This window comes from Heterocephalus glaber, unplaced genomic scaffold (assembly GCF_053883595.1).
Source record: "Heterocephalus glaber isolate CG9 unplaced genomic scaffold, H.glaber_assembly_v1.0 deba00001553, whole genome shotgun sequence".
Classification (NCBI taxonomy): Eukaryota; Metazoa; Chordata; class Mammalia; order Rodentia; family Bathyergidae; genus Heterocephalus; species Heterocephalus glaber.
Genome location: NW_028258344.1, coordinates 4,751,439 through 4,774,660, shown reverse-complemented (window position 1 = coordinate 4,774,660; position 23,222 = coordinate 4,751,439). Strand labels below are relative to the sequence as shown.

The following is a 23,222-nucleotide window of genomic DNA, read 5'->3' as shown; positions in this document are numbered from 1 at the left end:
AATATTTTGAATAATTATAAAAGCTTGAAAGTGAGTTAAAAACTAGAATAGTGTTCTTTATTTTTTTCTAAGCTCTTGGTATTTGCCTACTGCTTTCATCAGAGAAACTGTATGGAGAAAGGTCTGACAGTAAATTCTTGGAGGCCTTACTTACAAGTTCTTTGTTACCATTAACTAATCAACCTTATAAAATCTTCAAAGCTTTCATCATCTGTTGATAATAATTCTATGGAAAGTACATTATTGCTAGGAGAAAATGTATATATTGTATTTTATGTGTATGATTATAAATGTATCTGAGGATTTTTAAAGACCTACTTCTGCAGAACCATATAACATCAGTAATATTTATTATTTACAGTTGTTTTGGAGACAAGGTCTCACTATGTTGTTCAGGATGGCCTTGAACTCATAGCAGTCCTCCTACTTCAGCTTCTTTGCAAGATTACAGGTGTGTACCACCATGTCTGGCACGTGTATATTGTTTTTTTTTTGTCAAAAGAGGCCAGATCTTACAAATATTTTTAAGCCCCACTCTCCATTTATCTTTGGTTATGGATGTTGTATTGTTTTGTTTTTAGGTGCTGGGAATAGAACCCAGGGCCTTGCACATCCTAAGCTAGCTACACCCTCAACTTTCTATTTATCTTTAATGTGTTCTGTATCTTGTGTTAATTGGTGGGTATTTTTTCTTTGAAAAATTTGGGATCGGAATGAGAATGGGGAGGCATTGGGGGTATAATTCATATTGTGCCTTTTAAGAATCACTTACTATGGTTATAGATGCCTCAATTTGTTTTTATGTTTAAATGTGTTTAAATTTTGATAAATAGAAATCTACTTTGTCTTCATTTTTGAGGAAATGAGAGCTGTCCCAATGGGAGATATGGACAGAGAAAACCTGTCACTAATGTTATTTCTGTGAGATGAAATATTAGGAAATAGATGGTACAGGGAAGGGTTCCTTTTTCCCCACAGGCCGACCAGCATTTGTTATTGGTTGACTTCTTGATAATAGCCATTCTTTCTGGAGTGAGATGGAATCTCAGTATTGTTTTAATTTGCATCTCTTGAATGTCCAGTGGTGTTGAACATTTTTTCATAAATTTATTTGCCATTTCTATTTCTTCATCTGAGAAGTTCCCATTCATTTGAGATGCCCATTTTCCATTCTGTCTTTAAATGGGGGGAGGGTTAGTTCTATATATAGTTTAGATAGTAGTCCTTTGTTTGAGGAACAGCTTGGAAAACTATTTTTCCACTGTGAGTTGTCTCTTCACTCTGTTGGTGGTTTCTCTTGCTGTGCAAAAACTTTTTAATAAGATGAGATCCCAGTTGTTGATTCTTTGTGATATTTCCTGTGTGATCAGGATTTTGTCCATAAAGTCTTTGTCTTCAAGAGTTCTCCTTATTCTGTCTTCCAAGATATTTAGTGTTTCTGCTTTACTATTTAGACCTTTGATCCATTTTGTTTTTAGTTTAGTGCGTGGTGAGAGATATGGGTCTAGTTTCAATCTTTGGGATGAAGAAAACCAGTGTTTCCAGCACCATTTATTAAAGAGGCTATCTTTCTTCTCATGAAGTTATTTGGCTCCTTTATCAAAGATGAGGTCCCTGAGTATGTTTGGAGTTGTTTCTGCATCTTCCACTCTGTTCCACTGATCCTCAAATCTGTTTTGTTTTGTTTTGCTTTGCCAGTACTATGCTGTTTTTATCACAGTAGCTTTGTGGTATAATTTCAAGTCAGGGATTGTGATGCCCCCTGCCTTGCCTTTGTTGCCCAGAACTGCTTTTGCTATTCTAAGTCTCTTCTGGTTCCAAATGAAGGATTGTTTTCTCTAATTCTGTTAGATATGCTATTAGTATTTTCATCGTGATTGCATTAAATCTATATAACACTTTGGAGTTGTTATTTTTACTATATTGGTACTTCCTACCCAAGAGCAAAGCACATTTTTCCATTTTCTGATATCCTCTTCTATCTCCTTTTTCAGAGTAGTTTTCAATGTAAAGGTCTTTTACTTCCTTCATTAGATTGATTTCTAGGGTGTTGTTTTTTTTGATACTATTGTGAAAAGTGTTGTTTCCCTAACTTCTCTCTCAATGAGTTTATTTGTGAATAGAAATGCTATTAATTTTGAGTGTTGACTTTGTATTCAGCTACATTAATGGATTTGGTTACTAAATCTAGAAGACTTTGGTGGAGTTTTTGGGGGTCTTCTATGTAGAGTGTCATGTCATCCACAAATAATGATAGTTTAATTTCTTCCTTTCTTATCCTTATTTTATTTATTTTTCTTGTCTAATTGTTCTGGCTAATGTTTCCAGAACTATATTGAATAAAAGTGGTGACAGTGTACAACTTTGTCTTGTTCTTGATTTTAGAGTGTAAGCTTTCAGTTTTTGTCCATTTAATATGATGTTGGCTGTTGGTTTATCATAGATGGCTTTTATCAGATTGAGATAAAGATAATCTATTCCAGTTTTCTGTAGGGGTTTTTATCAGGAATGGATGTTGAACTTTGTTAAATGCTTTTTCTGCATCTATTGAGATCATCATATGATTTTTGTCCTTGGCTCTATTAATATATTACATTTATTGATTTTCGTATGTTGAACCATCCTTGTATCCCTGGGATAAATCCTGCTTGGTCATGAGGTATAATCTTCTAGATGATTTGCTGCATTCTGTTTGCCACTATCTTGTTGAAGATTTTTACATCTATGTTCACTAGGGAGATTGGCTTGTAGTTCTGTTTTTTGGTTGGATCCTTCTGTGGTTTTGGTACCAGGGTAATGCTTACTTCCAGGAATGGATTTGGGAGTATTACTTCCCTTTCAATTTCATTAAAGAGTTCAAGAAATAGCAGCATTTGGTCTTCTCTAAATTTCTTGTAGAATTCAGCAATGAATCCATCAGGGCCAGGGCTTTCTGTGTCGGTAGATTTTTTTTTTTTTAAGACTTAAGGAAAGAATATATTTGAACCACATAAACAACCAAAAGGTTGTTATAAGAAAAAATAATGTAACAATTTATATGTCCTCTCATGTCTGCATTATGGGGACAATCTCTGCTGTTATATGAGAAATTATTTCTGATTTCATTTTTTCCAGATCCTCTTTTGTTGCCAGTTCAGGGAGTCCAGGTGGTTGAGTATCAGATTGTTCCATCTTGTTTCCCTTTGGGGTTGCTTTAGGTGATCTGGGAGTCTGGTTTTGAGACTTGTTTAAGTGTCTTCTCATTTTTGACAGGGGCAGCAGTGGGGAGAGGGGTGTGTGCTGCTGGCACCCATGTGGCTCACCTCCTTGGTGCTGGGGCAGTGGTATGGCAGCCCAAAAGGTTCACCTCCTCTGCTGGGGGCAGCTCTGCTCCTCAGCGCTGGGGGAGGTGATGTAACAATTTATGTAAGTACCTAACCTGAGCGTGCTCTTACATCTAAACAAAACAAAAAGTAACATTGATACTATATATGTATATTTGACAAGTGTGCATTAAAAAAATCTCTAATATAAGACATTTAAAATGTGGAGAATACTTTTTCAAGATACAGGAAATAACTGTTAAGATAGGCACACCCACAATTGTTATAAAAACATGCTTGCAAAGATAAAATTCATCTGACTACTCATTTCTCAGATGTACAAAAGCTATGAAATTGTTAATCACTGGATACCGCCTTTTGTTTATGCACTTTTTGAATTTCAACACTGATTGCTATAAATTCTGGCTTATATAATTACTGATATTTTTCAGTCTGTTATGCTCCAAGAAAATCCATCTATTTAATATGAATACTTAGAACAGCAACATTATTTGTATCACAGTCACTTTCTGTTTTTTTTTTTTTTTTAAGGTAGTATGTTTAGAAAATAATTATTACAAAATAGTGCTTTGGAAGATCTGAAACTTCAAATCAATGTGCTCTGTTAATCCTAACTAGATCTAAGAAGCCTTAACTGGAAAGAACCCAAATGTAAAAAGCTGATGAATTTAAAGATTATAAAATTGGTTTATTGTAAAAGCAATTCAAGAATAACCAGTTAAAATCTTATCCCTATGCTACCCAATAGAAACAAGAAGCATTAAAACACTTTTACATTAGGAAAAAGAACATAGAGCAAGACAGACCACATTAAGGCTGTGATTCAAACTCAAAAGGAGAAAGGACTCTTAGATCTCCTTCTGGTCAGTACAAAGGGTACAATAAGATGAAAGCACTGTGTCAGGTACACAGTGCTGCTACAACATTGAGGTATAATTGAGCAAATTAAAGTCCAGGGGAAATGGAGACTATATATTTTTGTTTGGAAGGTAAACCACTAAGAAGCTTACTTCTGCCATGTACATTACAAACCTCAGTAATTTCCCATCAAGACTCAAATTAGTCCAAGGGGGAGATTAAGCCATTTCTTGTTTGCCCCTTTTCAATTCATCAGATAATATTTAATCAGAGGGCACAGAGTACTCCTGTAGGCACTATCCATAGTAATACCCTTTCTAGAATACTAAACTACCTCAAATATCTGTAGATTTCCCCAAGAGAATTAAACTATTTGTGAAATATAAACTATTAGCCATGTATTCTAAGTGCATATATTCAATGCTACCATTTAAAAAATAAACTGGAAAGTAGGGAAGCCTAAAAAAAGATATTCTGCTATCACACTATTATAAACACTGTAAGTGTGCATGTGAATATATAGAAAAAGCAGATAATCAAGATTTAAATAAGATGGCAAGAACCAGGAAATACAGATTTTACCAAAGAACTACAATAACCTTCCCAAGCTACAATTATAAACAGATTCACTAATATAGTAATTTGGCTAGGTTCTGGGGGAAAAAAACCAAAAACAAACCACCACCAACAAAATACCCAAACAAAAAATAAAACACCCACAAAAATATCCACCCAAATCTATACTACAGTATGTGGCAATAATTAATGTATTTCTATGGAAATTGACTCATGCCTTACAAGCTCCTAAAGTAAAATCAAGGCCACTGTGTGACTAATGATAGCTCTTGGGGGAAAAAAAACATTGAAAGTAAAACAGTCTTCAGCCTTGGTTTCAGCTATCTCTTCAAATCAGCATTAAGTACTTAATATCAGGTACATCGATTTTGGCTTGTCAGACCAGTAAGACGTGTTTTGCCACTGGCCAAAGGCAGCTGAAGAAACAACTACTTGAACAAACTAAATGCTGTGACATGATGCATTTGACTTCGAGGTCTAAATAGTTAAAATGATCAGTGAACATCTAACTGGGCAAAAGGAATGACATCCATCATCCAGACAGGCTCATTTCCCCAGCCCCCACAACGAACAGTAGTTATAATAGCAAAAGAAACAAAAAAACCTTTTTTTTGATTCTTTAGGGCCAACTGGGAAAGAGGTCAGCAATATATTAACAGCAGCAATGGACAAGGAAGAGCAAAATAATTGATGAAAGAATCTTGCTGGACGTTTGTTCATCTTTTTCTGTATTAGCCAGAAAAATTTAACAGGCTTATTTGGAAATTTCAGGTCTCATCTCCTTAGATCCTTCACAGATTTAGAATTCAGTCTACCTGAGGGCTCTATAACCATGTAAGAAAGCTTTCTTTATCTAGCTTGGTGGCAGCCAAAACAGACTCCATGTCATTAAGGATGTCAGAACTCAAAGCTTCCTGCAGAAGCTTTGAGCATTAGCTCTTCTCCTTCAATGTTCATTCTGTCTCCTTACAGTGTTCCAAGGTCCCCATTTGTCCTAGGAATGGCATTAAGGTAGTCTGGGAAACAGTTCTGCTGTGAGGGCAGAGTGCTTTGGTTGATATATCACCTGTATCCATTTCATCAACGCTGTTTAGGAAGTCATCTGGAGTCGGAGGGACACTGTAGCTGCTCATGCTTAGCCCACATCTGTACTCTCTTCTTGAAGGAGATAGGTGGTACTGTTAAGAAAGGGATCTGAGCTGTTGGTTGTCACTGTTCTTAATTCCTGAGACATGCCGGGAGAAGACACTGGATTTTGACTTCCACCACCCTGCTCCAGTGTTGGCAACTGGCTCGGAAGAGCTAATTCCTGCCAAAGCAGCTCTTGCTGTTTCAACCGAAGTCTTTCCTTCTCCATCTGCAGTTGTTGGAGTTGCTACCACCCATAGCACCTCCCTGTGGGCTCTGGGGAGCCAAGGGTGGTGGCTGTTTTACTGGAGCACTTTGACTGATTCTCTGGCTCATGGCAAAACGAGGGTCAAAGTCTAGCCAAGAGGTGGTCTTGTTCTTATGGTTTAGATAGTAAATTTCTCCATCCTGAGTTATGGCTTGTTCCCATCTATCAGGAAGAAGACCTGAGGCCGAGTTCATCAAATTCTGCTGCACTGGAGGACTGCTGGGGCCTGTAACAGTCATCTGAGAGAGCATGGCCTTCCTGGGGTCCTGCCATGTTGTCTGATCGTTGTGATTTACGAAGTAACTCTGACCAGAAGATGTCTTGGCCATCTCCCAACCTGCTGGCAGAGGTACGGCATCAGGTATCTCAGAAGACTGGGGAAGCTGTTGGGCAGCGGGCATAGATGCTGGGCCACAGACCACTCCAGTGGGGGTCAACGTCCCAGCGGAAACGGCTCCCAACTGCAAGGACGCTGGAGAAGAATGAGCTCAAACAAGTGGTGGAGTCAGGGCTCCTGTAGTGCCTGCGTGGGTACTGGCCTGTCGGGAGTGGGATTTGGGCTGCGGCGGCTTGAAGGAGTCGGGCAGCTTCCAGAGCCTCACGGGCACCGTCTGGGGCACGTTGGCCGTCTTGAGGTTCAGGACGGCGTTGAAGAGCGCCTCCAGGTCGTCTCCAGGGGCCCCCGGACGCGCTCGCTCTGGAGGCTGGTGGGGGAGGGGAGGGGCGGGGCCGGAGCCTGCGGCGCCGAGGGAGCGGGAGCGGGGTGCCCTGGCCCGGAGCGGGCTGCGCGGGCGGGGTGCCAGCTGAGGGCCCTGGGCTGCCAACTGAGGCGGCGGCTGCTGCCGGGGATCCACGGGGCGATCATCCCCGACCCGCGCCCCTGGCCAGGCAGGCGAGGACTCCGCCCGGAGGCTGCTCCAAGGGCCAGACGAGGAGCGGGCGCGCCGTTGTACTCGCTGTCAGGGGGGCTGTGCCGCGGCCCCGCAGCCCCAGCCCCGACGCCTCCGTCCGCGTCTGCGCCCGCGCCCGCGCCCGCGCCCGCGCCCCGGCTCCACTCTACTGGCGGCTGCGCGTCGCGAGGCGGGGCGAGAGGCTCGGAAGGCGGCGCCTCAGAACTTTTCCCTCAGCTCTCTGGACCGAAGCCGGACAACTCGCCGCTGCCTGCCCCCTCCCCCTTTCTTTTAAAACAATTTTTATTAAATTCTTTTATTGGTACATTGCAGGTATACAACACACTTACATTTCTCATTGGGAATTGTACCTTTACATAATGCATCTTGGTTCTTATTTTGCCCCCTTCGCCTGCCCTCCCTTCACCCCCTCCACCCCTCCCTATTTACAAAGACTTTATTTCCATTTTTTTCCGTTTCTCATCATTTTTCCTTTCCCTTCTTTCCTTTCCCCCGTCCCTCCCACTACCCCTACCCCTTTGGACCTTTTCTTCCTATTTTACATTATCGATTATTCATTCTAATCATTGGTACCTTTTAGGTATACGATATAATGTCGTTCATCATTGGAAATTTGTACCTTTACATAATCTCTCTTGGTTCTTATTTTTCACCCCTGCCCAGCCCTCCTTTCAACCCCCTCCATTCCTCCCTATTTACAAAGATTTTGTTCCTATTTTTCCATTTTCTCATATTAATCCCATTCCCTTCCATCCTTTCCCCTACCCCTCCCACTTCCTTCCCCTTTTCCCCTTTTCTTCCTATTTCACATTTCCTATTATACCTTTTAGTGCTTATTTACACTTTTAGTTTCTCGCACCAGAGAAACTATTCGGTATTTATACATGTGTGTCCTATTTATTTCACTTAATGCTCATCAACTGAAGACTGGATAAAGAAAATGTGTTTTTTTTATAAAATGGAGTACTACTCAGTCATAATAAATGAGAAATTAGAGACATTTATAGCTAAGTGGATGCACATTGAGGCGATACCCCCCCCTTTTCTTATTTCCGGTAGATTTTTAATTACATTTTCAATTTCATGGACTGAACTGGCTTATTTAGAATTTTTATATCTTATTGATTCAGCTTTGGTAATTCATATGTATTAGCCATCTGTCCATTTCTTCTGAGCTTTCCATTTTATTAGAATAGAGGTTCTCAAAGTAGCTATTGATGAGGTTCTGGATTTCTGCAGGATCTATTGTTATTTCCCCCTTTTTATTCTACGTGAATGGATTTGAGTCTTTTCTTTCCTCTTTCTGGTAAGGTTAGCTAAGAGTTTGTCACTTTTGTTTAATCTTTCAAAGATCCAACTCTTTAATTTATTGATTCTTTGTATTGTTTTCTTAGTCTCAATTGCATTAATTTCAGCTCTGATTTTTATAATTTCCTTCCCTGTACAGGCTTTGGACTTGACTTGGTCTTCTTTGTATAGAAGCCTCATGTTCAACATTATATTGTATGTTTGAGCTTACTCTGTTTTTCCTGAAATAGGTGTTAACTACTATAAATTTCCCTCATAGGGCTGCTTTCATTGCATCTCATAAGTTCCAGTATGTTGTATTGGCATCATTTAATTGTAGAAATGGGCTAATTTCTTCTTTAATTTCATCTGTGACCCATTGGTTGTTCGGGAGTGTGTTAATTTCCACGTGTTTATGAATTTTTTGTGGTTTCTTTTGCTATTGACTTTCAATGTAATTGCACTGTGGTCTAATAATATGCATGCAATAATTTCAGTTCCTTTGCATTTACTTAACCATGTTCTGTGAGTTAGTATGTGGTCTGTTTTGGAGAATGCCCCATGTGCAGCTGAGAAAAATGTGTATTCTGATGTTGTGGCGTGGAACACTCTGTAGACATCTACTAAGTCCATTTTTTCAAAAATTTGGTTCTCGGGACTGGGGATTTAGCTCAGTGGTTCCACCGCCTACCCTGCAAGCACAAGGACCAGAGTTTGATCCCTGGTACCGATACCAAAAAAACCCCCCCAAAATTGGTTCAGTTCTGGTATTTTTTTGTTGATTTTTTTGTCTAGTTGATCTATTTGTGGTAGTGGAGAGGTCCCCCTTACAATTGTGTTAGTGCTTATTTGATTTTTCATGTCTGCTAATTTTTTTTTTATATAGTTGGGTGTACTGGTATTTGGTACATATGTATTTATGATTGTTATTGCTTCCTTTTGGATTGTTCTCTTAACAAATACATATTGACCTTCTTTGTCTCTTCTGATCAGTTTTGGCTTGAAATCCACTGTGTCTGCAAATAGAATAGCTCCCCTGCTTTTTTCCACATTCCTGTCCCATGGAGAATTGTTTCCATCCTTTGACTTTCCATCTGTGAATTTCTTTTTGAGTTCAGTGTGCCTGCTTCTTCATCCATTCTGCCTCTCTGTTTCTTTTGATTGGTGAATTGAGACCATTTACATTGATGGTTATAACTGCTATGTATTGACTTATCCTCATCATGTTATTTTCCTGTTGTTGTTTCCCTTTTTTTTGCCTTCTGTTTAATTACTTGCCTTGCCTAGTGGATTCATTCTGTTGGGGTTTATGGAGTTGTAGTTTCATTACCTCTTCTAGAATTTTTTTCAGAACATTTTTGAAGACTGGTTTGTCATGAATTTCTTCAGGTGTTCTTTGTTGTGGAAGTATTTTATTTCTCCATCAAATTTGAAAGATAGTTTTGCAGGGTACATCAATTTGGGCTGGAGCTTGTTTTCTTTTAGGGCTTGAAATACTTCACTCCAAGCTCTCCTTGACTTGATGTTTTGAGTTGCAAAGTGTGCTATGATTCTGATGGGCATTCCTTTGTATGTGATTTGTTTCTTTTCTCTAACAGCTTTTAATATTCAAATCTTGTGTTGAATTTCTGCAATTTTGACTCTTATATGCCTTAGTGTAGTTTTTTCTCATGGCTAATTGGTATTCTATATACCTCACTTATCTGTATGTAAAATTCTTTTTCCATGCTTTGGAAGTTTTCTGCCATTATTTCTGTGAATAGCTTTTAAAAAATGTCATTTGCACTATCTCCTGCTTTTTCATTAACCATTATCAATTTTATATTCTTCTTTGCATCATCTAGCAGCTATTGGATTGATTTTTCATGGTCTCTTGCTGTTTTAAAAAAAATCTCTTTTCATGATCATTATCTGCAGTCCTCTCTTCTATATGTCATTTGCACTACCTCCTGCTTTTCCATTGACTTCAGTCAGTCTTATATTACTCTTCTTTGCATCACCTTGCAGTTATTGGATTGATTTTTCATGGTCCCTTGCTATTTTTAAGAAATCTTTCCTTTCACGATCGCTAACCACAATCCTGTCTTCTATATCCGATGTTCTGTCCTCACATTGGCTCATTATGCTGCATATACATTCAAGGGAATTTTTATTCTCCTGGATATCTATTTGAATCTGTTGCATGGATTCCATTTCTTTCCTATGTTGGGCAATAATGATTTCCATCATTTTCCTAAGCTTCTGTATTTTTCTGATTGTCACTTACCAAGTCTTTCATTAGGGTCACCATCTCTGTAGTTATCTGAGAAATTATTACTGATTTGATTTTTTTCCAGAGCTTTATTCATCTGGTTTGTTTCTTGCTCTGTTACCACTTCAGAGAGTACAGGTGGATGGCTTTCAAATTGTTCTATCTCATTGTCCCCTGGGTTTGCCTTTGGTGAGCTGGAAGTCTGCTGTTGCATTTTGCTTAAGTGTCTTCTTATATTTTATTTTTAGTTTAATTTCTGGGTTGATGCTTGTAAATTGCTTATGGCTAGTGGCTTTGGTGGCAGTATTTAGAACCCCTAGGAAATGAGTACTTAGAGATGTCTTCCAGGCGTAGCTGGCTTTTGGATTTTGAGTCTGTTGCAGATCCTACCTCTTGAATTTATTCTAGATGAGAGATTGCTGCCTATTTGACCTACTTCTTGGTTCTTTGGCACTGGCTTACAGTATTGTTTATACCCTCAGGCAATCTCAGTCTTGGCATTCTAGGAAGAACAATTGATTAGAACAATTATGTCACTTGGCTGAAGTAGTACAGTCAATAACAATAGCATCAAACAGCCTAGAAAATGACAGACTGTGGTAAGTATTAATTTGCCACTTTTAACCATATGAACTAGATTTGTGGTTATATTACAATCTAAAACAAACCAGAAAATTGTATTCAGTAAATTTGCCCTCAATATGGCAATTTTACCCTCAGAAGAGAAAATTTAGAAGGGGCTAGGGGGAAAAATAGAGAAACAGAAGAGGAAGAGGTTAGAAGCAAGGCTAGTGGACAAAGTAAGATTATGTGAACTTTGGGAAACTGCTGAAGGAGATAGGATGGAAAGAAAAACAGAACAACAACAACAAAAACTAGAAACAGTGTTCACAGTCACATAAATACAAGAACAAACAATCAAAAAAAGAAAAAACAAAAACAAAAAAAGAAAAAGTCCACTTCAGGGAATGTCTACTGTCACTGGTAGACAGTGTGAGTAGACAGAGCCCATATCCATGCTGATTATTCCCAGCAAGCCAGCTGTAGATGTTCAGCAGGGTAGTTGATAATACCAGTTACCCTGCACCTTTAGTTCCACTGAAGTTCAGGCTGGTTTCTGGCTGTGAGGCTGGAACCTAACTTGTTCAGCCTGCAACACTCCATGTGCCTCTTGTTGGCTTGAACTTGGCTCCTTGATTCTGCCAACTTGAATTCAGTTCCACCTCACCCTTACACAGGGATTCCTTAGATGGTGCCAACTGGCAGCTGCTCTGAGTTCTCAGCTCAGTTGGTCCCTCTCCAAGATGGCAACTGGCCAGGCACCCTCTCCTGAGGGATGTCTGAACTTGAATAACTCACCAGCCACTACAGTCTGCTGCATCCACTGCTCTGTTCCACTAGTGCATTTCTCCATTGAGGCCTCTGGGGTTGCTAGTAGTTACCATGTGTCTGCAGGTTCAAGCTGTCCCTCTCACACAGTGAGTCAGGGCTCAGGGAAGAAAGCACTGCTTGCCACCTCCCTTCTTCTGCATTGAGGCCTCTCTCTTTGTTCTCCCTGTGGGATTCAGTTCTTGTTTCAGATCCTTGCTAGTCCTGGAGACCCACTTCCCTCCTTCTCTTCCTCATGTTACTATATTCCAGCATCTGGACACCAAATCTCAACAACGCTGTTTCTCTGCTGATCACCACTCCATCTTCCAGAAAGTCCCTTAAGAGATTTTTTAAAAAGTGTTGCCATCTGTTTCTATCTCATATCTTTAAGGATTCATGTGAATAAGAATAAACCATTTATTTTTACTTACTCAGAAACTTTTCTGAGTCACTTTGTGGGAAGTAGATGTTTTCTGGCCTATGAAAACTCTCATAACCAAAACTCTTACATTATAGCAGTTGATTATACATTTTAAGTTTTAGGTTATTAAAATCTACACTAAATGGAGGTAGAAGCACTGCCTTTAAACCAGCAAGTTTTAAGGTACAAATTGTAATCCTAGCTACTCAGGAGGCTGAGACAGGAGGATTACCAGTTTGAATCGAGCCTGGGCAACTTATTAAGATCTTATCTCAATATTTAAAACAGAACAAGGGTGTGCCCAGGATGCCCCTGATTAGTAAAGCATCCATGGGTTCAATCCTCAGTACAGAAAAAAGAAAAATTACAAGATGGAGAAAAATTTGACTGTCATTTTATTTCCCAAAAGCGTCTTTTCTGGTACTATAGGATAATAATCTTAATTAGAAAAATCTAAAGATTTTTGTCATTTTGAAGTTTTATTGTGAAGCTTTCATTACCAGATTGAAAAGAGAACATTTTTTGCTCTTTATGAATGGATATTTTAATTTTCTTAACACTAGACTTGATATAAAGGATAATACAAAACTATCTGTTAGACCAGATTATTCAGCATTGATATGCTGTACTTCCTGATAATTTTTTTGGAAAAGCTAATTACAGAGAAAAATCTTTTTATTTCTTCCTCTCTGTGAATGAACTGAATGCATTTCTGGAAGGTGCTTTTTTCATTTCACCTCCAAAGACACTGACTCCAAACATTAAAGGGAAGATAGTATGATCTCTAAGGTAAGTTATTTTTCCTTTTTACACACACAAAAAATGAAGTTATTGAATTACTAATTGAAATACAGAAACTGAATTATTTTCCTTACTTTGGAAACAGATGAGGATGTAAATATGTGTATTTGTGTGTGTTTGTATATTTAAACATATATAAATAGATAAAATATTTTATTATAAGTGTCCCAGGATACCAAAAATGTATTCATTTTACAGGAAGTATATTAAATTTCAGTAATTCAATATACAGGCATCCTTCAAGTGATGTTAATTTACTTAGTTTATGCTATTGGTTTTTTTTGTGTATGAGGTACTGGGGATTAAATCTGGGGCCACTTGTGTATTAGGCAAGCACTTTACCACTAAGCTAAATTCCACACAGGGAATTTAACAAGACAGCATCTTGCTACGTTGTACAGACTGGCCTCAGACTTGTGATTGTCATGCCTCAGTCTATTAGTATTAGCAGTGTGTACTACTGCACTCAGCTTAATTCACTCAAGAAAAATTTAAAGTCACTAAGTCACTCACTTAAATGATTAATGTAACCATACAAGAAAGAATATTTGAGACTTGGCATAGATATGTTCTACACTATGCCAAGTGTTAAGGGTACAGAGGGAATTTGATTTACTATGAAGTTTAAGCTCATGGGCCCTCATTAATGCAAATGTCTTCTAAACAACAGTGTTCATATGGTTAATTTTCTTTTTAAAAATAAAATTTACAACCAAAAAAAGAAAAAAAAGAAAATTTACAAAAGTATGATATTTAAATCTTAGTTAATTCTGTTGTCTCTCTTCATTCTACTTTATCACACTTTTCCTTGTGTTTGGAGGTTTTATAGTGTCTACAGATTTTTTTAAGGTAATAAGAATGACTCAGGTTGCTAATACATTTAGTTTTGTATAGTATATACTTGGTCATTTGTATATATAGTTGAATTATTGTAAGAAGTTGTCCAGTGTAGAAAGCGCTTTCAGAAATACCAGTCTCTACCATATCGATTTACACACCCTCATATGATGTAGATGATGTTGGGGTCATGTCTTAATGTAAGCATGTCCTACTGCATTCTTTTTCTGTTGCTAAGTAACAAATTATCACAAACTTAGCCACTAAAAACAGTATCTATTATCTCACAATTATGTATGGATTAGAAGTCTAGGTGTAGTATGATGGGATTTTCTACTGAGGGTCTCACAAGGTTAAATCCATGATGTTAGCTTGGTGGCATTCTCATCTCGAGGTCAGAGTCCTTTTGCAAGATCATATGGTATGGCAAGAAGAGCTATGTGTTAATTGTTTGCAGTTTTATTTCCTTGCTGGCTAGTAGCTGAGAGCTATTTTTAGCTACTAGAATTCACTTAGATTTCTTGCCACATGGAAAACCCAGCAATAGGGGATCATCTTTTTGGATGAGAAGCAAGGAGAAGGGTATCTTCTCACCTTGGCTTCCTGAGGAACTTAGCTAGGTCACTCCCTTTCTGGTATTTGATAGGTACATGCACCATGTAAGTGTCTGGGGCCTTTCCAGGCCTAGCTCACTGACAGAGTGTGTTGAAGGACTGGGAAGAGGAAGAAGCCAGGCATGTTTCCTAGATAATTTGTCTGATGAGCATAATGCATTTAGTGTAGGGAGAAGACCAGGTGTATAGAAAAGGAGAGAGAATCAAAGATTCTGTTTTGAACAGAATTGATATGCCACCCAGGCACAGTGGTGCATGCCTGTAATCCCAGCTAAGGCAGGAGTATTGCTGCACATTCAAGCCCAGTCTGGGCTGTTGGGAGCAATGCTACATAATTTTAGGGGAAAACCCATTTGATTAGGCCTAGTTCTCCTGCCTACAGGCCTTTTATGGCATTTTGAGACATTATTCCATTTTTGGCCCCTGGTCACAACTGAGACCTCAATGATTTAGTGATGCTGTGATGCTCCAGGACAAGATTACACCAGCTGAAGACATCCTGGGAGGAACAAAATCTTCATCTACTCAGTTCCTCATTGTTCTTGAATTGTTACACTTTGTTTATCCCAATGTACTGAATTCTCTGCAAGTCATTTGTTGCACCTTGTTTATCCAGATGTACTAAACTCTCTGAAAGTCATTTTTTACATCTGTTTCTCCTGATGTACTGAATAAAATGTGTGGTAAGCTGGGGGCTTTCATCTTTGCTGCCCAGAGCAGCACTGATCAGACCCAAAGCTCAGCTTCTTCTCAAAGTCTCATTTTTCTACCTTTGCTGTATAATAAGTTAATTCGCCTTGTGCTGCCGTGGCTTGCAGGAGACTAGGACTTACTGCAGAGGTTCTAGTAATGTCCCCTTTCCCTGTTCCTTACACTGGGCTACATGGTGAGTTCAGGGCTAGCCTGAACTACAAAGTGAGACCCTGTCTCAAAAAAAAAAAAAAATTGAGATGCTGATCAATACACAGCATGGTTTGAATGTCCCTTCCAAAATCCATGTTGAAATTTAATTGCCATTGTAACAATGCTGAGAGGTGGGGCCTTTAAGAGGAGATAGTATCATGAGAACTCTGCTCTTATGAATGAATTAAGTCTGTTAGTGGGTTTGTTATAAATTCTGCCTCCTCCTTTGCATGTTTGCATGCTCTCTGTCCTGATGAGATGCTGGTGGCATGCTCTTGGACTTCCCAGGCTCCAGAATCATGAACCAAATATCTAATTTTCTCAGCCCATATTCTGTTATAGCCGCAGAAAACTAAGACAACACTCCAGATGAGCGATTGGACATTTGAATAGGGGGTTTGGGGGACTTGACTGAGCTGAAGATATATGCCATACTCATATACCATATAGCTGGCATTATTGGTGGGTGGCAAGTGTTTTCTCAAGCATCTGATTACAGTTTATTATAAATTACATGTTGTGTCCTTATTGATCTACTGAATCTCTGACAATTATTCTTAAAATTCACTGTAAATTTAGCACAATTTAAAATGTACAACAAACCACCTTAAATCACCTAATCATCACAACAAACCTGAAACTCTTTTTAAATCTTTATTTTATAGAGAAAGAGATTGAAGCTTAGAGAGGTTAAATAATTTCTCCAGCCATGACAGCTAATAAGCAGCAGGAGTAGATGCTGGATCTGTCAGTCTAATGAGAATTTTGACCTCCACAGAAAAATTTAGAAATTATCAGCATGTAACAAGTAAGATAAATACATTTTTCCTTCCACAAGGAAATGATGCACACTTTATGCTCATAAAGAAGGGATATATTGAGTCTCTCAAGGGAACTTTCAGGATGGCACATGCAGTAAATCAGGCATAGGAACTTATCTCTGCACATTGAGAGTGAATCCATTTTTCAGAAATGGATTCACATTAACCTAGTTTATGAGTCTGATTTTTAAAAATAGAAGGTCAAATTGCAATAAGAAATCACCATTCCACAAACAGGGGATATGTAAAATCCATGCAACTAGGTTTTTATTTTTTTCGGTGGTGGGGGATGGCCTGAGACAGCTGAGACAGGGCATGCAGTTCAGGCTGGCCCTGAATTCATTATGTAGCTCAGGCTGGATTCAAATTCAGGGTTATCCTCCTGTTTCAGCCTCCTGAGTGCTGGGATTACAAGTGTGTACCACCATGCCCAACTGCTAATCATGATGATGATGGTGATGAAAATTTAAAAAAAAATTATTCTTACAATGAGTAAAAATGTGTGAAATATTTAATGACTTTAAGTGGAGAGAACCCAAGTCATCCACCTGACTTTTGGGACGCGCATTCCAGGGAAGAAAAAAATCTTATGATGCTCAGTGCCTTCAATCTCCTCATTTGCCCTTATTTCATCAACCCCAACTGCACCCTTTTGTCTCCCTGTAGCCTATATGATTTATCTGGCCTAGGACAACATTTGTAACCCCAGCTCATTGGCTTTACCTAATAACAAAAATTGGATTAGTGAAAAACTCTCATGAATTGTGTTTCAATAGATTATGCCCCCACTTTTTTTTTTCAGTGTGTGGATCAAGCCCATGGCTTTCCCATGCTAGGCAACCCTGTACCACTGAGCTACACCCCCAGCCCAATAATACCAATATTTTAATTTTGAGATCTTCCTTTTTTGAGGCACCAATCTGACAAATCTCCCTTCTGATAATCATTTAGATACCTTAACAAATTTTGTCAAATAACCATCAAATTTTATTTCCAGGGTCCAATATGAATCTTCAGTTGTTCTCATAATTTTATTAAGCCTCACCTGTATCATACCTTAGCCATTGATTCTGTCTGTGCTTTAGTTTCTTAATCTGTAAAATGTATCAAAGTACATCTGTAAAATGTATCAGAATTTACTATGCAATGCTTAGGATGAGGGAAGCATTAAGTACATATTATCTATTAATTATGTATCTGGCATTATTATATGTTGAATTTTGACATTAATTCTCAATATAAACTTATCTAAGAACTTATCCAAGTTCTTAGTTAAAACATTGCTATAAAATCTAATGATTACAATGTCAAGTTGGTTTTGAAACTAAAAAGAAAGGGAAACTAGAGGAATTCAATGGGACCTATAGCATGAACTTCAAAATTGGATTAAGAAACAGTAATTCAAGAGGTTTTAAAAAATCAGATGGTGAGGCTAGGATGTAGCTCAGTGGTGCAGCATGTGTTTAGCACATGTGAGGCCCTAGGCTCAATCTCCAGGATACACATTCATACACATATGAGTGTGCACACACACACATACACACACAGCACAAAACATTAGGCACTGTGTTAGTTGCTTTTCTCTTGTTGGTGAGACAAAATACCCGATACCCAAAGTTAAAGGGGAAGGGGTTTATTTAGCTTACAGTTTGTAGGGGTTTCAGTCCATAATTGGCTGGCTCCAAGGCAAGGTGGCACATGGCAGAGGGGCATCACAAAGGAGAAACAGTTCATGGCACCCACACAGTAGCAAAAGCAATAGAAGGACCTTAACAGTGTCCTTTCGCCCCTTTTATCTTACTCAGACTACTTAGGGTGGGTAGCACTCATGCCCTTAATCCCAATGTCTTCAGGCCTAGCCCCACCATGAATCAATCACACACTTTAGATTCAACACCTCTGGAAAAGCATGAGGCTTTGGGGGAACATAACAGGCACTTATTTATTGTTTTACCTTTTAGCAATAGACCATTTAGCAATCTGGTGAATAATGGTTTTAAAGGTACTAAGTATCTGGGCATGGTGGCACATGCCTGTAATCCCAGCACTTGGGAGGCTGAGGCAAGAGGATTGCCCAAGTTTGAGGGCAGCCTGAACTACAGAGCAAGACTCTATCTCAAAAGCTAAACAAATAATAATAAAGGTATAAAATAAAATAAAATTATAAAACAACAAAGTATATTGACTATCAAAATATTCCAAACACAAATTTGTTTCAGCTCTTGTTCTTTTCTGCCCCTGTATTACAGGTAATGGAACCCAGGGCCTTGTGCATGCTACACAAATGCTCTACCACTGAGCTCACCTACCCTCATCCCCAGGGAAGTTTTTAAAGCCAAAAATGAGGAGGGCAACATCAGATACTTTGAAACAATAATCATTGGCCCTAATGATTAATAACAAAGCTGATATTTGTCTAAGGTTGAACAGACTGTTGTTGGGCAGTATCCTTGCAGAAATACTTTTTTGTATAGGGTTCTGGCAGTCTTTTATGATATTACTACCAGGTAATCATGCATGAGTGCATTCCCTTCATAATGTTCTGGCTTTATTTTTTCTAGTAGTGTTAATTTAAGAACTCTGCTATTGTTGTTGTTGATGGTGTAGTACTCTGCAGTCCATGCTGGCCTGGACCTCATTATGTAGCTCAAGCTGGTCTTGAACTTATGATCCTCTTGCTTCAGCTTCCTAAATGTTGAGATTATAGGCATGCCCTGTTATGCCTAGTTGACTTCATTTTGATACTGACAATGGTATTGTTTCTTTCACATGTCACATTTCAGTTAGAGTTAATAAAAGTAAAGATGTAATTTTTTCCAATCCATATTTGTAAGGTCCATGGACCCTAGATTAAGAACCTATTGTCCAAGAATAAAATTACAAGTTTAGTTAAAGGTTTAATTGGCTTTATTTTTTTTATTCTAAAATCAGGCAATACTTCAGTCCTAAAATATAGTAAGCACACCAATGAGCCAAGCAGAACACGTTGGCAATATAGACATAAAAAGTCTTAAAGAAGTAGGAACAAACAAAACCCCAAAAGCAAATTGGCTATGTCAAAGGTACTTTCCTTGCAAGGTAGGGCAGGAAGACAGAATAATAGAAACATTACTGATTAGTTAATGTCAGGTTATGTCAAATTACTTCTTTTGTATAAGGATTAAAACAGAAGCAATGGATTGATTCCTAGATACATATGAATTACCAAACTGAATCATGAAGATGTAAAAACGCAGAATAATCCAGTAAATAAAAATCTAGGCAATGAAATTGAAGCAATACTTAAAAACCTACCCAATAAAAAAAGTTCAGGTCTGACAAGATTCACTGTTGAATTCTACAAAAATTTCAGGGATTATTTAACACCAATACTCTGGAAGCTTGTAATGATATTGGAAGGGAATTAATGCTCCCAAAATCAATTCTAGAAGCTACTATTACCCTAATTCCAATACCAGACAAAGATTCAACCAATAAAGAGAGCTATAGACCAATCTCTTTAATTAATATAGATGCAAAAATCCTCAACAAGTTACTGGCAAATAGTAGACTTCATCCTTGGAATGCAGAGATGGTTTGCATCCAACATACACAAGTCCATAAATGTAATACATTACATAAACAGATGCAAGGAAAAAAAATCACATGAAAATCTCAATAGACACAAAAAAAAGCCTGTGGCAAAATCTAACATACTAAAGGTGCATTATTGTGAGTGTATAATACACATTTGTTTTTTAGAAATTTCTATTGATGAATTATTAATTTTAATTTTATGAGTTTTATTATAGTAAACAAGGAGTACTTAACAGGAAAAATATCAAAAAAGTATTGAAATTTTAATATTTATTGTTTATAAAAAAGGATCAAAATGTTCAACATTGACTTTGGGGTACAAAGTTTAAAAAATAAAAAATTTCCTATATGAACTACAATGAAAATGCCAATATAACTCTACAAAAATACTTTAATTTTCACAATAAGGCAGTCTTCACATGTGACAATAGCACATTCCATGCACATGTACCACGTTGACAGCACATGTGTTTTGCTTTCCTGACCGTTTTTTTTTTTTGGTACCGGGAATCGAACTTGGGTCCTTGCACATGTGAGGCAGGTGGCAGATCCACTGAGCTAAATCCCCACCCCCTCCTGACCGTTTTGTAGGACACACTTGACATCTCACTGGTCTTGCCGTTTTGTCAGGAGGTTCTTATTATATTATAAAATGTACAGTTAACAGGAGCATAAAATATCAATGAAATAAGGTATTAAATTCTTAATGCCTGTTGCACATTTAGAATAAACATCTACATTTTCACATCAGCTCTGTACTTGCTTACAAAACCTAAAAGATAACAAAATTCTTTTTTGTATTTAAATTCTTCACCCCCTCCACCCTTCCCTATTTACAAAGACTTTATTTCCATTTTTTCCATTTCTCATCATTTTTCCTTTCCCTTCTTTCCTTTCCCCTGCCCCTCCCACTACCCCTACCCCTTTGGACCTTTTCTTCCTATTTTGCATTATCGATTATTCCTTCTAATCATTGGTACATTTTAGGTATACAATATAATGACATTCATCATTGGAAATTTGCACCTTTACATAGGCTCTCTTGGTTCTTATTTTTCACCCCTGCCCAGCCCTCCTTTCAACCCCTCCATTCCTCCCTATTTACAAAGATTTTGTTCCTATTTGTCCATTTTCTCATATTAATCCCATTCCCTTCTATCCTTTCCCCTAGCCCTCCCACTTCCTTCCCCTTTACCCCTTTTCTTCCTATTTCACATTACCTACTATACATTTAATCCTTATTTACACTTTCAGTTTCTCACACCAGAGAAACTATTCAGTATTTACACGTGTGTCCTATTTATTTCACTTAAGAGTATCGCCTCAATGTGCATCCACTTAGCTATAAATGTCTCTAATTTCTCATTTTTTATAGCTGAGTAGTACTCAATTTTATAAAAAACCACATTTTCTTTATCCAGTCTCCAGATGATGGGCATTTGGGCTGTTTCCAAGTTTTAACTATTACAAACTGCGCTGCTATGAACACGGGTGCACATATATCACTGTGGTATGATTTTTGTAATTCTTTGGGGAAGTTCCCCAGCAGTGGAATAGCAGGGTAAAATGGGACTTCCAGTCCTAGTTCTTTGAGGTATCTCCATACTGATTTCCACAGTGGTTGCACCAGTCTACACTCCCACCAGCAGTGGAGCAGGGTTCCTCTTTCCCCACAGCCCCGCCAGCATTTGTTATTGGTTGATTTCATGATAGCAGCCATTCTTTCTGGGGTGAGATGGAATCTCAGCATTGTTTTTATTTGCATCCCTCAAATGACCAGTGATGTTGAACATTTTTTCATGTATTTATTTGCTATTTCTACTTCCTTGTCTGAGAAATGTCTGTTCATTTCAGATGCTCATTTTCGGATTGGGTCTTTAAATTTGGGAGGTCTGATCTTTTAAAGTTCTTTATAGATTTGAGATAGTAGACCTTTGTCTGAGGAAGAGCAGGTGAAGATTTTTTCCCACATTGTGGGTTGTCTCTTCACACTGCTGGTGGTTTCTCTTGCTGTGCAGAAGCCTTTTAATAAGAAGAGATCCCACTTGTTGATTGTTTGTGCTAGTTCACAGGCAACTGAGGTCATGTTCATAAAATCTTTTCCTACACCGATGTCTTCAAGGGTTCTACCTAACCTCTGTTCCAACTGGTTCAGAGTTTCTATTTTAATATTTAGATCGTTAATCCATTTTGATTTTAGTTTAGTGCATGGTGAGAGGTACAGGTCTAGTTTTAATCTTTGGCAAGTTGAAGCCCAATTTTTCCAGCACCATTTATTAAAGAGTCTATATTTCCTCCAGTGAGGGTGTTTAGCTCCTTTGTCGAAGATGAGATGGCTGAGGGTGTCTGGCGTTGTTTCTGCGTCTTCTAATCTGTTCCACTGGTCCTCAAGTCTGTTTCTTTGCCAGTACCATGCTTTTTTTTTTTTTTAATCACAGTAGCTTTGTGGTATAGTTGCAGGTTGTGGATTGTGATACCCCCTGCCATGTCTCTGTTACCTAGAATTGCTTTTGCTATTCTGGGTCTCTTCTTGTTCCAAATGAATTTTTGGACTGTTTTCTGAGGTCTATGAAGTATGCTGGTGGGATCTCAATTGGAATTGCATTAAATCTATATAGCAGTTTTGGAAGTATGGCCATTTTCACTATATTAATCCTTCCTACCCAGGAGCAGGGGATGTCTGTCCATTTTCTGATATCATCTTCAATCTCTCTTTTCAGAGTGCCATAGTTTTCAGAGAAGAGGTCTTTGATTTCTTTCGTTAGGTTGATTCCTAGGTATTTCAGTTTTTTGGATGCTATTGTGAAAGGAATTATTTGCCCTATTTCTCTCTCAGTGAGTCTGTCATTGGTGTAGAGGAAAGCTATTGATTTTTGTGTGTTGATCTTGTAACCAGCTACTTGAGTGAATTTGGTTATTAAGTCTAGAAGACTTTTGGTGGAGTTCTTGGGGTCTTCTATATAGAGTATCATGTCATCTGCAAATAATGACAATTTGAATTCTTCATTACCTATCTTTATTCCTTTTATTTCTTTCTCTTGTCTAATTGCCATGGCTAATGTTTCCAGAACTACATCGAACAAGAGTGGTGATAGTGGACATCCTTGTCTTGTTCCTGATTTTAGTGTGAAGGATTTCAGTTTTTGACCATTTAGTATGATATTGGCTGTTGGTTTTTCATAGCTGGCTTCTATCAGTTTGAGGTAGAGACCATCTATTCTAATTTTTTGTAGGGTTATTATCATAAATGCATGTTGGATTTTGTCAAATGGTTTT

At 38.2% G+C, this 23,222-nt stretch overlaps 1 protein-coding gene and 1 pseudogene across 4 annotated transcripts in view; one reads left to right on the top strand and one right to left on the bottom strand.

Annotated features, from left to right (window-relative positions):
- Positions 1–1,412: 1,412 nt before the first annotated feature.
- Positions 1,413–7,034, bottom strand: LOC110348599 (transcriptional coactivator YAP1 pseudogene; annotated as a pseudogene).
- LOC147824123 (uncharacterized) overlaps positions 6,323–23,222 on the top strand; it is a 152,383-nt gene continuing 135,483 nt past the window's right edge. For 3 of the 4 annotated variants that reach the window (XM_087190356.1, XM_087190355.1, XM_087190358.1), the window contains exon 1: positions 6,323–6,502. The gene's annotated coding sequence lies outside the window, so the exon portion shown is untranslated. The remainder of the gene's footprint in view (positions 6,503–23,222) is intronic. The other variant, XM_087190357.1, reaches the window with a different exon arrangement.